Source organism: Natator depressus, chromosome 6, assembly GCF_965152275.1.
Source record: "Natator depressus isolate rNatDep1 chromosome 6, rNatDep2.hap1, whole genome shotgun sequence".
Taxonomy (NCBI): Eukaryota; Metazoa; Chordata; order Testudines; family Cheloniidae; genus Natator; species Natator depressus.
The window spans coordinates 27970954-27984294 of record NC_134239.1 but is presented as its reverse complement, the minus strand read 5'-3'; the positions used below and the strand labels follow the sequence as shown (position 1 = coordinate 27984294).

Below are 13341 nucleotides of genomic sequence, written 5' to 3'. Positions count from 1 at the left end.
TGATTTCAACAATTTCCATCCCACCATCAACCTCAGCCTGGTCCAGTCCACACAAGAGATCCACTTCCTGGACCACTACAGTGCTAATAAACGATGGTCACATAAACACCACCCTATGCTGGAAACCTACTGACCGCTATTCCTACCTACATGCCTCCAGCTTTCACCCTGACCACATCACACGATCCATCGTCTACAGCCAAGCTCTGCGATACAACCGCATTTGCTCCAACCCCTCAGACAGAGACAAACACCTACAAGATCTCTATCAAGCATTCTTACAACTACAATACCCACCTGCGGAAGTGAAGAAACAGATTGATAGAGCCAGAAGAGTTCCCAGAAGTCACCTACTACAGGACAGGCCGAACAAAGAAAATAACAGAACGCCACTAGCCGTCACCTTCAGCCCCCAACTAAAACCCCTCCAATGCATTATTAAGGATGCAACCTACAACCTATCCTGAAGGATGACCCAACACTCTCACAAATCTTGGGAGACAGGCCAGTCCTTGCCTACAGACAGCCCCCCAACCTGAAGCAAATACTCACCAGCAACCACATACCACACAACAGAACCACTAACCCAGGAACCTATCCTTGCAACAAAGCCCGTTGCCAACTGTGCCCACATATCTATTCAGGGGACACCATCACAGGGCCTAATAACATCAGTCACACTATCAGAGGCTCGTTCACCTGCACATCCACCAATGTGATATATGCCATCATGTGCCAGCAATGCCCCTCTGCCATGTACATTGGTCAAACTGGACAGTCTCTACATAAAAGAATAAATGGACACAAATCAGATGTCAAGAATTATAACATTCATAAACCAGTCGGAGAACACTTCAATCTCTCTGGTCACGCAATTACAGACATGAAAGTTGCGATATTACAACAAAAAAACTTCAAATCCAGACTCCAGCGAGAAACTGTTGAATTGGAATTCATTTGGAAATTGGACACAATTAACTTAGGCTTGAATAGAGACTGGGAGTGGCTAAGTCATTATGCAAGGTAACCTATTTCCCCTTGTTTTTTTCCACCCCCCCCCCCCCCCCAGACGTTCTTGTTAATCCCTGGATTTGTGCTGGAAATGGCCCACCTTGATTATCATACACATTGTAAGGAGAGTGGTCACTTTAGATAAGCTATTACCAGCAGGAGAGTGGGTTTGTGGGGGGGGGGGAGGAAACCTGGATTTGTGCTGGAAATGGCCCAACTTGATTATCATACACATTGTAAGGAGAGTGATCACTTTAGATAAGCTATTACCAGCAGGAGAGTGGGGTGGGAGGAGGTATTTTTTCATGCTTTGTGTGTATATAGAAAGATCTTCTACACTTTCCACAGTATGCATCTGATGAAGTGAGCTGTAACTCACGAAAGCTTATGCTCAAATAAATTGGCTAGTCTCTAAGGTGCCACAAGTACTCCTTTTCTTTTTTTGAAATTCTTCAGTTCAGGTTGGAACCAAACCAATTGTGCGGGGGGTGGGGGGAGCGGTGGTTCAGTTCGGCTCCCAAACTAAAAATCAGTTATTCCCTCAGCTCTTGTCAGGAGAAGGCTCTGGTGATCTCAGGTGTCTTTTACTAACATGAGGGTCATAGATCTGGTCACATGAGGTAGTTTTGATTCCCTGTAGTACATCTAGGATGTGTTTTTTATATGAATGGGCCAAAGACTGGAAAGCGAGAGGATAGTTCTGGCTTTGGTTTATGCCTCCTGATGTCTGGGGAGATCATCTTAGATTCAGGTATCTTCTCCATGAAATCGGTTGGCAGCTCTTCAGACTGTGAAGCTTCCCAGGTAGTAGGTGGCCATTAGGGTTGATTAAACGATTTTCCACTTATGAAGTTCTGCTGGTCATGATTTAGTCGCTGTGATGACTGAGGAGAAAAATGATATTTTTGCAGGCAGGTCTTGAGTCGAAGTCTGTTTCTTCTTGTGATTTCCATCATTGATGTTCAAATTTCCTTTGCTCCTTCTTCATCATCAAAAAACCATGGTGATTTACAGGGCTGATGGGAAGGGGAGTGCTGTTTAGATGTCTGTGTAACTATAGCTGTGCTCAGTGTATGATTCTAGGGTTTCACCAGATCTTCCACTTGGCCAGTTGGACAGTCATAGATTTCTTTGAGAAGATGGGATCTATGAGCAGTGGACCAGGATGGTACTCTGTCATCCTGCTCTGAGGCTCGAGTTCTTATGTGTACCTATGTCCTTGACATAGGAGTGTTTTTTGTGTCCTCTGTATTCAGTGGAAATCTGACTAGGGGTAGGGTATGCCCAGCTCTATGCATAAATTTGGATAATGCTTGTAGGAGACCTAGAGTGGATTCCAGTATGGATTTTTGGCCCATAGCATCAGAGGTGTCATAGCATGGATGCTGAGGTCTCTCAAGACAATGAGCTTTGGGGACTTCCCTGCCATATAAGTCAGTATCTCTATCAGTTCTTTAAGGAATCATTTGTGTCTGGAAGCCTGTAGATTAGTAATATGTCTGTTGACTCACAAGCTAAGTAATGGTGTTTAAAAGATTTTGTAGTTCCTGGGGACGCCCTGCTGCATTTTTGCCCCAATTCAGCAAAACACACAAACGTGCTTAACCTAAAATTGTAAGCAACCTCATTGACTTCAGGTTTCAGAGTAGCAGCCGTGTTAGTCTGTATCCGCAAAAAGAAAAGGAGGTCTTGTGGCACCTTAGAGACTAACAAATTTATTTGAGCTGTAGCTTATGCTCAAATAAATTGGTTAGTCTCTAAGGTGCCACAAGTCCTCCTTTTCTTTTTTTCATTGACTTCAGTGAGGCTACTCATATGCTTAAACTTAACCATGTGCTTAAGTGCTATGCTGAATCAGAGCCATACGCTGGATCATAGACTCATAGAATATCAGGGTTGGAAGGGGCCTCAGGAGGTCATCTAGTCCAACCCCCTGCTCAAAGCAGGACCAATCCCCAATTAAATCATCCCAGCCAGGGCTTTGTCAAGCCCTGGGTGGAATAAGAATGGTCACTGTGTCACTACTCCTGCGTGTTCTCAGAGCGTGATACACTGCATAGCCCGAGGAGACCATGTGGGGTAGCGCTGGGCAGGCAGTGTCATTTGGCCAGGTTTGGGTGATGCTGCTACCAGGCAATGCACACAGCTTCAAGCGGTGTCTTCTCCACTACGCCTGCTACAGGATAGTTACATGACCTCCACCTCCAGGGTTATTCTCCAGGCTGAACCTCTCTAGTCCGGCACCCTCGGGACCTGACCGGTGCCTAAGCAGAGAATTGCCGAACCAATATTGTAGCCAGCGGGTCTCTTTTTATTTGTATCTCGCCGAGGCGAATAAACGGAACAACGCTTGCAACGCAGCCTCGCCAAGGCTTGCCGGCTGTCTTCATAACACCGTGTTAGTGGCGTTACACAATTGTATTGTGTTGGCACAAGGAAATAAGTAGATCAAAGCATAAAAACCAGAAAATAAAATCATGCCGGACCATGGATGTTGCCGGACCAGAGAGTGCCGGATTAGAGAGGGTTTTAAACTGTGTATTTCGCAGAGTAAAGCGGCGTGTAAATCAAAGGTAAGTTATTGTTCCTGGTAAGACCTTCGCCACTGGCTTCCTTTTACTTTGGCCTCTGCCTCCCCCCTCCCCAGTTGCTTCAGATTTGAATTAAATGCCTCTTTTGGAGATTGTCCAACAGGGGGTAGCATGTCCCTTGGCTGCGTACGCCTGCTCCCATATTCTGTTCTGCGGGCTTTGAACGTCTAAGAGAAAGAAAGGCTCAAACTCTGGGGGAAGAGAGGGCAGAGGAGGGTTTATTAGGGTGCTAAAAACTCCACGTTCGGTGAGCAATACCCGGCACTCCTGGGTAAATACCTCTTTGCTACACATTGATCTGCTCCTGATGTCTTTTTTATTATTATTATTTATTTATTATTTATTATTTTTTCACGTAAAGTAATCCCCCTTCCCTACCCCCCCCCCCCGATTCAATTATAAAAGTGGGCAAACACCATGTTAAAATCCAATCCAGGATTCGATGATCCTGCCCAGGTTTTAGAAGCTCCCCCCCTTTGTAATGTGGTTGGATAAGTCTTCTGGTATTTCCTGCTGCAGACTCCCTCAAACAGCTGTACAGCGTTCTAATGTAAATGCCTCTCTCCTCCGCGCTGTCTGTCGCTGCCGCCCCTCCGACTAGGACCGGGAAGGGGCAGCAGCTCCAGAGGCCGGCTAACGCGCAAACAGCCAGTGTGTTTTGACTGAAGGGGTTTAGGGCAAGGGGAGCAACAACTGCTCGGGAAAGGCAGGGGGCTGCTTGCCACTGAGAGAGCACAGCCCACCGGGCACCGAGCCGTGCCTGGGAGAGACTTGGTGACGGTGACAGGTCGGAGGAGGGGGCAGGGGAAACGTGTCTGGCCCCACAGAAGGATCTTTACATCCAAGACCGGGGGAGGGAGGCTGGCAGCCACCGCCGAGCTAGGCATCATGTCAGACACCCGGTGGAGAGGTGTTCAGAGGAACTTTTTACTATGGTGAGGAGGAGGCAGTAAGGACATGGGAAATTTGCTCCACTGATCTCCAGCAGGATTTGGGGCAGGGGCTCTGTCGGCCTGAGCTGTCAGGGATTACGCGTTGAGAAGGTAAGGCATCCTTTCTGCTGGCCATAAATGTGTGTGTGTGTGTATTTGAGATAGCTGAGATTTCTTATGCTTTGTGAACGGGCAGATCTTCCCTCTCCCCACGAACAATACCCGTGCTGTTGAAGATAAGATTTTACAGTCTTGCCTCTCTTTTATTAATGCAGTAGTAATAACTGAATCCTGCCAATGCTAGCAGTTAAATCCTTGTGAACTCGACCTCACATCATTCAGAGTCTGCGCTTCTCGAAATGCACCCACACAATGGAGCATTCAGCATTCACTGGGATCTATTTCTTTGAAAATATGGGAATCCTCCCCAGGCAGAAAATTAACATTTGCAAAGAAGCCTCAGGAATATTAATTTGTATAATACTTTACTTTTGAAATGCCTACCCATCCTTTGCATGGGGCACAGGTACAAATATTTAAGCTGCACTTCACAAAAATTCAATAGACCATAATAATAGCGCCCGTGTAGACAACATATAACATGCACCATGTATCCATTCCCCAGTGAATCAGACAAGAAATGCACCAATACTTGCTTTATGATGCCATTATCTTCACACATTAAATGAATGTTGCACTTGTTTTTCTGTGGCATTTTTGTCATTCATAGCAACATAGGATCACTGCTGTCTTTAAAAAAAAAACAAAAATGTCCACAGTTCCACGCTTGCAATTAGAAGCCATACTTCTAAGAAAACACTTGGTGAAACTGAGGTTTCATTTCCTGTGGAGACTGACTTGTCATTCCTTACTCATGCAAAAATCCCCATTGAAATCACTAGGAATTTTGCCTGAGTTAAGATGTACAGAAAACAAAAGAAAACAAAATCTCATTGAAAGCTGGGACACTGTGTTAAGAAGAACATAATTACAGAACAACTCAGTCTTTTCTTTTTGTTTTAAATGAGATCTCATCTGACTGCACAATTACGTGCATTTGCTTTTGTTTTCATTCATATGCCAGAGAATATAATTGAATCAGTACCCCATAGTGGTTCTATTTGTACAAACACGAGACCATGGAATTTTCCTGTTTATCCAGATCACAGTTTTGTTACATCCTAGGAAAGGCTGTGTTTGTGCTGAAAGTGAAATGTATACTAATTCTAGCTGTCACTTCTGTATATAAAAGAGAATAGTTTCCTTTCTGAATGAGTTTAACCTAAAGGTCCACTGTTACAATAGATCTTTATTTAAACTCCGGCTCTTTATACCTTGTTCTCTGACAGCACAGCTTAGCTACCTACAAAATTATATCTATATATCTGTAAACAAGAGCTAAGGAGGCAATGTGAAATACATTAGAAGAGCTTGGAATGCTCAACTAGCAAAATAATCAAAAATCTTTAAGATCTGAAATGCGTAGTGGCTAAATTTACTCATGCTTGTGAAATGGCTCACCAAGGCCAGCACACACACAGCATATTACTGTTTTTAAAGTGCATTTGTTGCACTTTGGGATTTAGCAGTGGGAGCAGTGAAAAGTCAGAATACTGTAGTTCAACTCTTTCTCCGACAACTAATCAATCAGGCACTCAGAGCACCTTTATACTAGAGCTAGAGGTGGATTTGAACAGACTGTCAGTTTTGGCAAAAGGAATTGAGAGCTATTGTAAGTGACATAGTTTCCTTTCAAAATACATTATGTCTGGCTGGTGGGACCCATTTTCAATGCACTTCCTGTAATATGAAGGGTAGGTAGGTTATGTCTTTGATCCAAATACTTAAGCCTGTGTTTAAGTTTAAATCCAGCATTAGTCCCAGTGAAGTAAATGGTCTTAAAATTAAACATGTGTTTAATAGTTTGGAGGATCAGGACCTATATTTGTCAATTGCTTTGAAGACTAAAAGTGCTGTACAGAATAATCTGAAACTAGTAATAGAGATCAGTGTGGGACTAGCAAATCGCTAACCTTTACCATCAACACATTCATGTCACCCAACTCAAATTCAACACTCTGGCCCATTCATTTCACCCCAGAGCACAGGGCAGAAAGGAACAAAGCTGCAGAGGTTCACATAGTCACTATTTTCCCCTCTGTGGGGTGCCCTTCCTCCCCGCATCTTTCTCCCTGACACACAAATTCTCAGAAGGCAAGGCCAGGCAATGGAGGAGGGAAGTGCCCGGTGGGGGAGCTGTCCTTTGAACCTTATTTCCCTCTCTCTCCACAGGTAGGCTTTTTCTCACCAAAAACCTGCAGACAGTTAATGCTGCCCAAAGCATTTCCCTATAGGCTTGGTGAAACTCTGACAGTGGTTCACAGATTGCACTGGGAGTGGGCAAACAATGGCAGCCACTCAGCCATTGTTGGTGAGAGGGACCCTGGAATGAAGGTGAAGGTGAAGGATAATATCTGAACTGGGTCATAAATCTGTGGGGTTTGCAATGTATTCCTGTCCCTTTGTTGGCTGGAAGCTACATCCCTGTGGTTTCTCTGCCCCACATGGACTGCAAGGATACGTTCTGTCTGATTCAGCAAAATAGGATTTAAACAGGCACCTTAATCTGGGTTTCATTTGGAAACTGGAGACCTCAGTCTTGTGTAAATGTACTGAGGTTATGGAATGATTTATTCAATGTGGGTTGCACAAACATAGCTGAGGGAAGGATTTGCTTCTGTATTCTTTTTATGGCCCCTACGTTTAATTTCCATATGTTTTATTGCAACATTGAATCATGAGCTGAGTGGGAGAGAGGAACAGAATTTCAGTTTCTATTACTAGGCTGTGTGTTTAACAAGACGCGTTACTGGACAGAGCATAAGAGAGGATGAGTCTCTCTGAAGAGCCCCGGAAAAGCTTTTATGGTTTGGAATCTGCAATACCTTCAGGTTAATGCCACATTCTGCCCCTGAATATACCCAGGGGGATCTTTTTGAAATCAATAGTACCTGCATTCCAGGATAGAATTTAGTCCTGCTTATTTTATATTATGCTACAGTATTTACTTAGATCAGTCTGATTTAGCGTTCAACTGACTCATTGTCTAGGGGATCCATTCATTGCCCATTCAAGTCAATGAAAAGGCTCCCATCAGCTTCCGTGGCTATTGGACCAGGCCCTCACTCTTCTAGGGCAACTAGGAGGCAGCACAAATTAAGCCGCTACCAAGTATCCTGGGCATGGTGCTTACCTGCTTCTGATTTACCAAGCCAGTAGAAAGCTATTCCAGCCACCGTATCTGCAATTTATAGTCACTTTGTTAAAGGGCAAGAAGCCTAATTTGGGGTTTTCTTCATTAGTGTTACCTCTCTGCCTTGTGTGCATTATCACAGGATTTGCTCAGCGAAAACTGCTGTTTTTCATGGCTCCGCTTTCTGTGGCAAGATGTCTCTTGCACCACATTTCAGGTGTGCACACATTCCTGCAGTGGTTACTAAGGAGATTGTAAAGGAAAACAAGATACATCTTAAGAAAGGGCAGCTGGCAATCAGAATGTGTCCTTTTGGAAAGGAATTACAGTGGCCTGTTTTACCCTCACATCTCGAACTGCGGCTGTTCTTACGCATGGCTGGTGCTCTCCATACTGCCTGTGCTGGGATTTGCATTGTGCTTTCCAGAATGCATGACTCCCGACACTGAGCACACTGCTACAAGAAGCGACTAGGGGTGAAGCTGGTAGTAATTTTTATGGAGCAATGTGGTTGCTGTGTACCTAACTGGCCTCTCGACACTCCTCTAGATTTTTGTGTGAAAGTCAGAGGACAAACCTGGCTCAGAATGGTATGGCTGAATTTCACCCTCTTCTCAGCACACTCTGGGCAGCTGTTGACCTTAAGTTCCTTAGCACTTAAGGAACAGTGCTCAGCAGCTCCAAACTTTTCCACGTTCTGTCTCTTGCTCTGTAGGATGAGCTCCTAAAGTGTAGACCCCAGAGAACAAACAAAGTTCCACTAAGCAGAAATGCGTGCTGCCTTGATTTTGTCATCTTGGTGTCCACTTTATAAACATTCCTAATTCTCGCTTCTGAATCTCTGTTAATCAGTTACTCTCTTGAAGTACACTTTTCCTGACTGCAAAGTTTATTACCCACATTCTGCTGCCATGATGATAATTTGACACATTTTAGCATACTGTAAATTTCCAGCCAGCATTCTGACAAGGCTGTTTCAAACATTTCCGTCAGCTGCCACTTTGCAGATGGCAGGAGCCAAAAAAGATCTATGGATGCAACATTTCTTTCCTTCCTGCCCAGCTTCCAAGTGAGAGAACATGCAAACAAAAAATCCTGAAATAACATATCCAGACTTAGAATGCTTCATTAAAGATGGATCCAGGGACCGAGACTTTATATCAGTTATTCCCACATACTGTCTAAAGGCCTTTTATAGTACTTGTATTTGGATCCAGATACTGTGTGTGCAGGTGTCTGTGTAACATAAGGAAACTGGGTGATTAAGAAGGAATAGTCTGCAGAATTTGTAGCATCTGACTGATATGTTTGTTAATGTTGCCTCTACATGACTTCAGGCCTTCATAAGGATGAAAGAGGATTTTTCCAAGCCAGAATTGCCAGGCTACTTGTTTAATTAGCAAGGTGGATAAAGATAAACTAAAAGGTACCCATTGTTCTGGAGACCGAGCCTTCCCTTTGGAGTGCTCTGAAATCTCAGATTATTTGTGTTATGTTTGTATAGCTATAGTGGAGGTTGTGTCAATATTTCCATTGTACTCCCTTTGGTTTGTGGGCTTTGTAATGTGGAGACAAAACTTTGCTCTGGGCTGAAAACTAACACGTACAAAGTCTTAGCTTGGGATTCTTTTTTTTTTTTCAGTTATAAAATATAATGTTCATGGTACAGCACCTTTGACGGGTGCAAGTTGTTCTTATGCAGTTTTTCGCTCTCTAAGATATGAGAATCTCTTGTAATTCTTTGCTATGAGCCAAGATCAATAACGTTTTCTTGGTGCTTAAAGCAGCCTTCTCAATGTTTATGAAATATATTCAAAACAAAACTCTGCCCTTTTGTAAATCAACTCTAGTGTAGTGACAGTTTTGCAGCAATTCAGTTTCCATTTGAACGATATAATATTTGTGTTACCGAGTAAAAGTAACACACTGCAATCAGCCCTGGAATGGGAGTGTTAAGATTGGAAATACTATGTAGCCTTAATTAGCATCGACTATCACTGGTACACTTATGGAGCTCAGTGTTGATTAATTAAACAGGAAAAATCAAATGCATTTACTATAAAAATCCCCCCAAAGAAATCATAGTAATTCAATTATTTATGTGCTGTTAGTGCCAAGAAGTCCAAACTGAGATTCGGACCCCGTTGTACTAGGCGATGTATGTACGCACAGTGAGGCTATGTCTAGACTACCACTTATGTCAGTGTAGCTTATGTTGCTCAGGGGTGTGAACAAGCCACCCCCACCCACAGAGCAACATAAGTTACACCAATCTAAGCACCAATGTGGACAGTGCTATGTTGGCAGGAGAGCTTCTCCCATCAGCATACCTACTGCCACTTGTTGGGGGTAGATTAAGTCAATGGGAGAGCTCTCTTCTGTCAGCTTAAAACGGTTACACTAGTGAACTTTCAGCGGCACAGAGCTGTAAGCTCTCTAGTGTGGCTATAGCCTAAGAGACAATCTCTGTCCTGAAGAGCACTCAATCAAACAGACTAAGGGTAGCAAGGAAGGATTATTATCTTTATTTTACAAGATGGGGAACAGAGCCACAGAAGAATTTAAATGACTTGCCCTAGGTCACACAGGAAGCATGGTGCAAAACCGGGAGCTGAATTCAGATCTCTGGAGTCCCAATCAATTGCCTTAACCATAAAACCATCCTTCTTCAATTAACTCTTCCCTTAATTAGTACCCTCCTCCCCAAATGAAGATACAACAGGTGATAACTGTCTGCACAACTTCTGCATCAGAAGAGTCCTTGATGCAGAATGTGGCTAAAAGCAGTAATTTTTTTTTGTATAGCTATAGTGGAGGTTGTGTGGTTTTGAGGAATGCATGTAAATAAAATCCTGAGATAACAATCTGAACGCTGTTAGCTGGTTATTTTTTCAAATTGAAAGTCAAGATTAATCTAAAAATATTTTTACACCCACGCTAACGCAGTACCAGTAGAAGCTCCGGGGTAGCTGCTGGGGTTTTTTTCAGTGCTACAAAGAGGTCGTGATTTTTGTTAGTTGTAGGTGAGTGCCAGTGAGAGCACACCAAAAAATAAAAATAAAAATAAAAAAATCAGAAGCCAGTGTGGCAGCTGTTCAGCTGATTTGCTCTTTTCTTTGATTGTTATGACACAGTCCTCTAGTCTGTTGGTAAACAATTTACACGTCTCCTTCACTAGGGTTAGGGAACTCTGCTGTACAGCATGGTGTGGCTAGCTATTAGTCATTATGGGAAATCTTGGCAAAATAGAAGGAACAATTTCTCCCTGTCTTGAAAATTGTCTGGCACATACCCTGAATAATTTTTTTAAGGCAGCGAGATGTGACTCTAAGGAGCCAAGGCTTTTTAACATCTTTGCAAATGTGTTGCTATTCACTGAGGAAAGGCTGCTGAATGATCCACAGAATCCCTGGAAGTCTGATGTGAAATTACCACTGGAATTACTACTGGACTAGTGGGTTCATTTTGATAAGCTCCTGGCACAAGCACAAGTAGAACAGATTTACATTTTATAAGATGAATCTCTCAGCTTTCTCTTGCCACGTTGCTTTAAAAGGAACCCCCACACTGTATTGTAAGTCTGTAACTGATATTAAGAACCTTTCCCCCTCTTCTGGGAAAAAAAGTTTGTGACCTTTTTATTTTATATGTGGATTTCTTCTGATTCTGTGACCTTTTTCTTTTATATGTGAGTCAAAGTCAATTCAGCTTTGAACAACATTAGCTTTAAAAAAAATTTTCATAAAGGGGAAAATCCTTACTTAGGTTAAGAAGGCGTTCTCTAAACAATGAATTCATCTCATTCGGGTTGGAGTATTAGCAGGCCAGGCCAATAATTTGAGCTGCATTCCAAACAGATTTCTACTATTGTCAGTCCAGAGAGGACATAGGTGTTTGGGGTCGGAAAAGTACAACATTTGTGTTTGCGATTCTGTTTATAATGGACCAATTTTCCTGCCTGATGTAAATCCGGTTAACTTGGCCCAGTTTATCTGTTTTATACTATTTATAATGCCCCTCATGATAGAGAAGAGACAGAATAAATAAATAAATTTATTAGTCTCTAAGGTGCCACAATTACTCCTTTTTTTTTTTTTTTTTTGGAGAATAATGACTGCCGATCAGATGAGGGGAGAGATTGTGCAACTGTTCCAATTTTGCCCTTTCTATGACCAGGTACATCTTCATGAGGGAGTATAAAGTAGGTAGGGACTAGATGAGAAAAGCAAGCGAGCAACGCTGTAAATACAACAAACGGACGGTGTGACTCAAGCAGTTTAACCAAAATAATCCCCGCAGTGCTTGAAATTTCCCTTCCCAGAAAAGCACAATATGTTGTTCTCTGCTATAAAGCTGTCCTCAAGTGATTGCATTGTGTTAACGTGCACCTCGTTGTTATCTACAAGACACATAGTTAATAGAGAGCTGCTGCTAATTATTGGTAATGTTCTCTCAAGTGTTGAACAATGGTAGCAATAAGGACATTTCCTCTTATGACCGGTATCAATGTACTGTGTCAAAAATGATATTTCCAATAGCACTTCAAATATTACAAGCCAATGTTTTATTTCTTTATGAAAACACCAAATCACCATGTATCAGAGTGTCACTTGGATAGCTGCTTCCAGGCAAATTATCACTTTTTCCCATAGTGCTGTCAAGTTACTTGCTTTAAAGATGGGTTGGGCTTCTGGGGAAGTTCTCATTTTGGGATTTTCACAGCCTTCTGTGGCGCAAAACCAACTAGCGCAGAGTCCAGTCTTACAAATCCTACTCACATGGAATGTCTCATTGACTTTAATGGGCTTTCTTCCCTAAGGAGGGACTACAAATGTGAGTAAAGGTTTGCAGGATCTTTGAGCCCTTATAGTTTAATATCATGCAGCTAACTGGCATATAAACATATTATATATATATCCATCCCCCTCTTGGCTTCTGTGTTTCACTGATGATACTGTGCGTCAAATCCTGGCCATTGACTTCAGTGGAGCCAGGATATCACCCTGTATCTTTTGAAGGAAAACCACACTAACACCACATCATTAGTCCGAAATTGCTCATACTGGAAAGATACACATTTTTATTTGTAGCCAAATTTGAATCCTTTCCTCAAATAAGTGCTTTGGAGGTTAGGATTAAAATTCAAAATGATCTGGACAAACTGGAGAAATGGTCTGAAGTAAATAGGATGAAATTCAATAAGGACAAATGCAAAGTACTCCATTTAGGAAGAAACAATCAGTTGCACACATACAAAATGGGAAATGACTGCCTAGGAAGGAGTACTGCCGAAAGGGATCTGGGGGTCATGGTGGATCACAAGCTAAACATGAGTCAACAGTGTAACACTGTTGCAAAAAAAGCAAACGTCATTCTGGGATGTATTAGCAGGCGTATTGTAAGCAAGACATGAGAAGTAATTCTTCCTCTCTACTCCATGCTGATCAGACCTCAGCTGGTGTATTGTGTCCAGTTCTGGGCGCCACATTTCAGGAAAGATGTGGACAAATTGGAGAAAGTCTAGAGAAGAGCAACAAAAATGATTAAAGGTCTA

The 13341-nt window shown here is 42.6% G+C and overlaps 1 protein-coding gene across 6 annotated transcripts in view; it reads left to right on the top strand.

Moving 5' to 3' along the window:
- The first annotated feature begins 3566 nt into the window (after nucleotides 1-3566).
- The window catches only part of OSBPL5 (oxysterol binding protein like 5), a 218839-nt gene continuing 209064 nt past the window's right edge, over nucleotides 3567-13341 (top strand). For 3 of the 6 annotated variants that reach the window (XM_074954867.1, XM_074954868.1, XM_074954869.1), the window contains exon 1: nucleotides 4130-4645. The gene's annotated coding sequence lies outside the window, so the exon portion shown is untranslated. Of the gene's footprint in view, nucleotides 3585-4129; nucleotides 4646-13341 lie in introns of those variants that run through there. The other 3 variants (XM_074954865.1, XM_074954864.1, XM_074954866.1) reach the window with 3 other exon arrangements.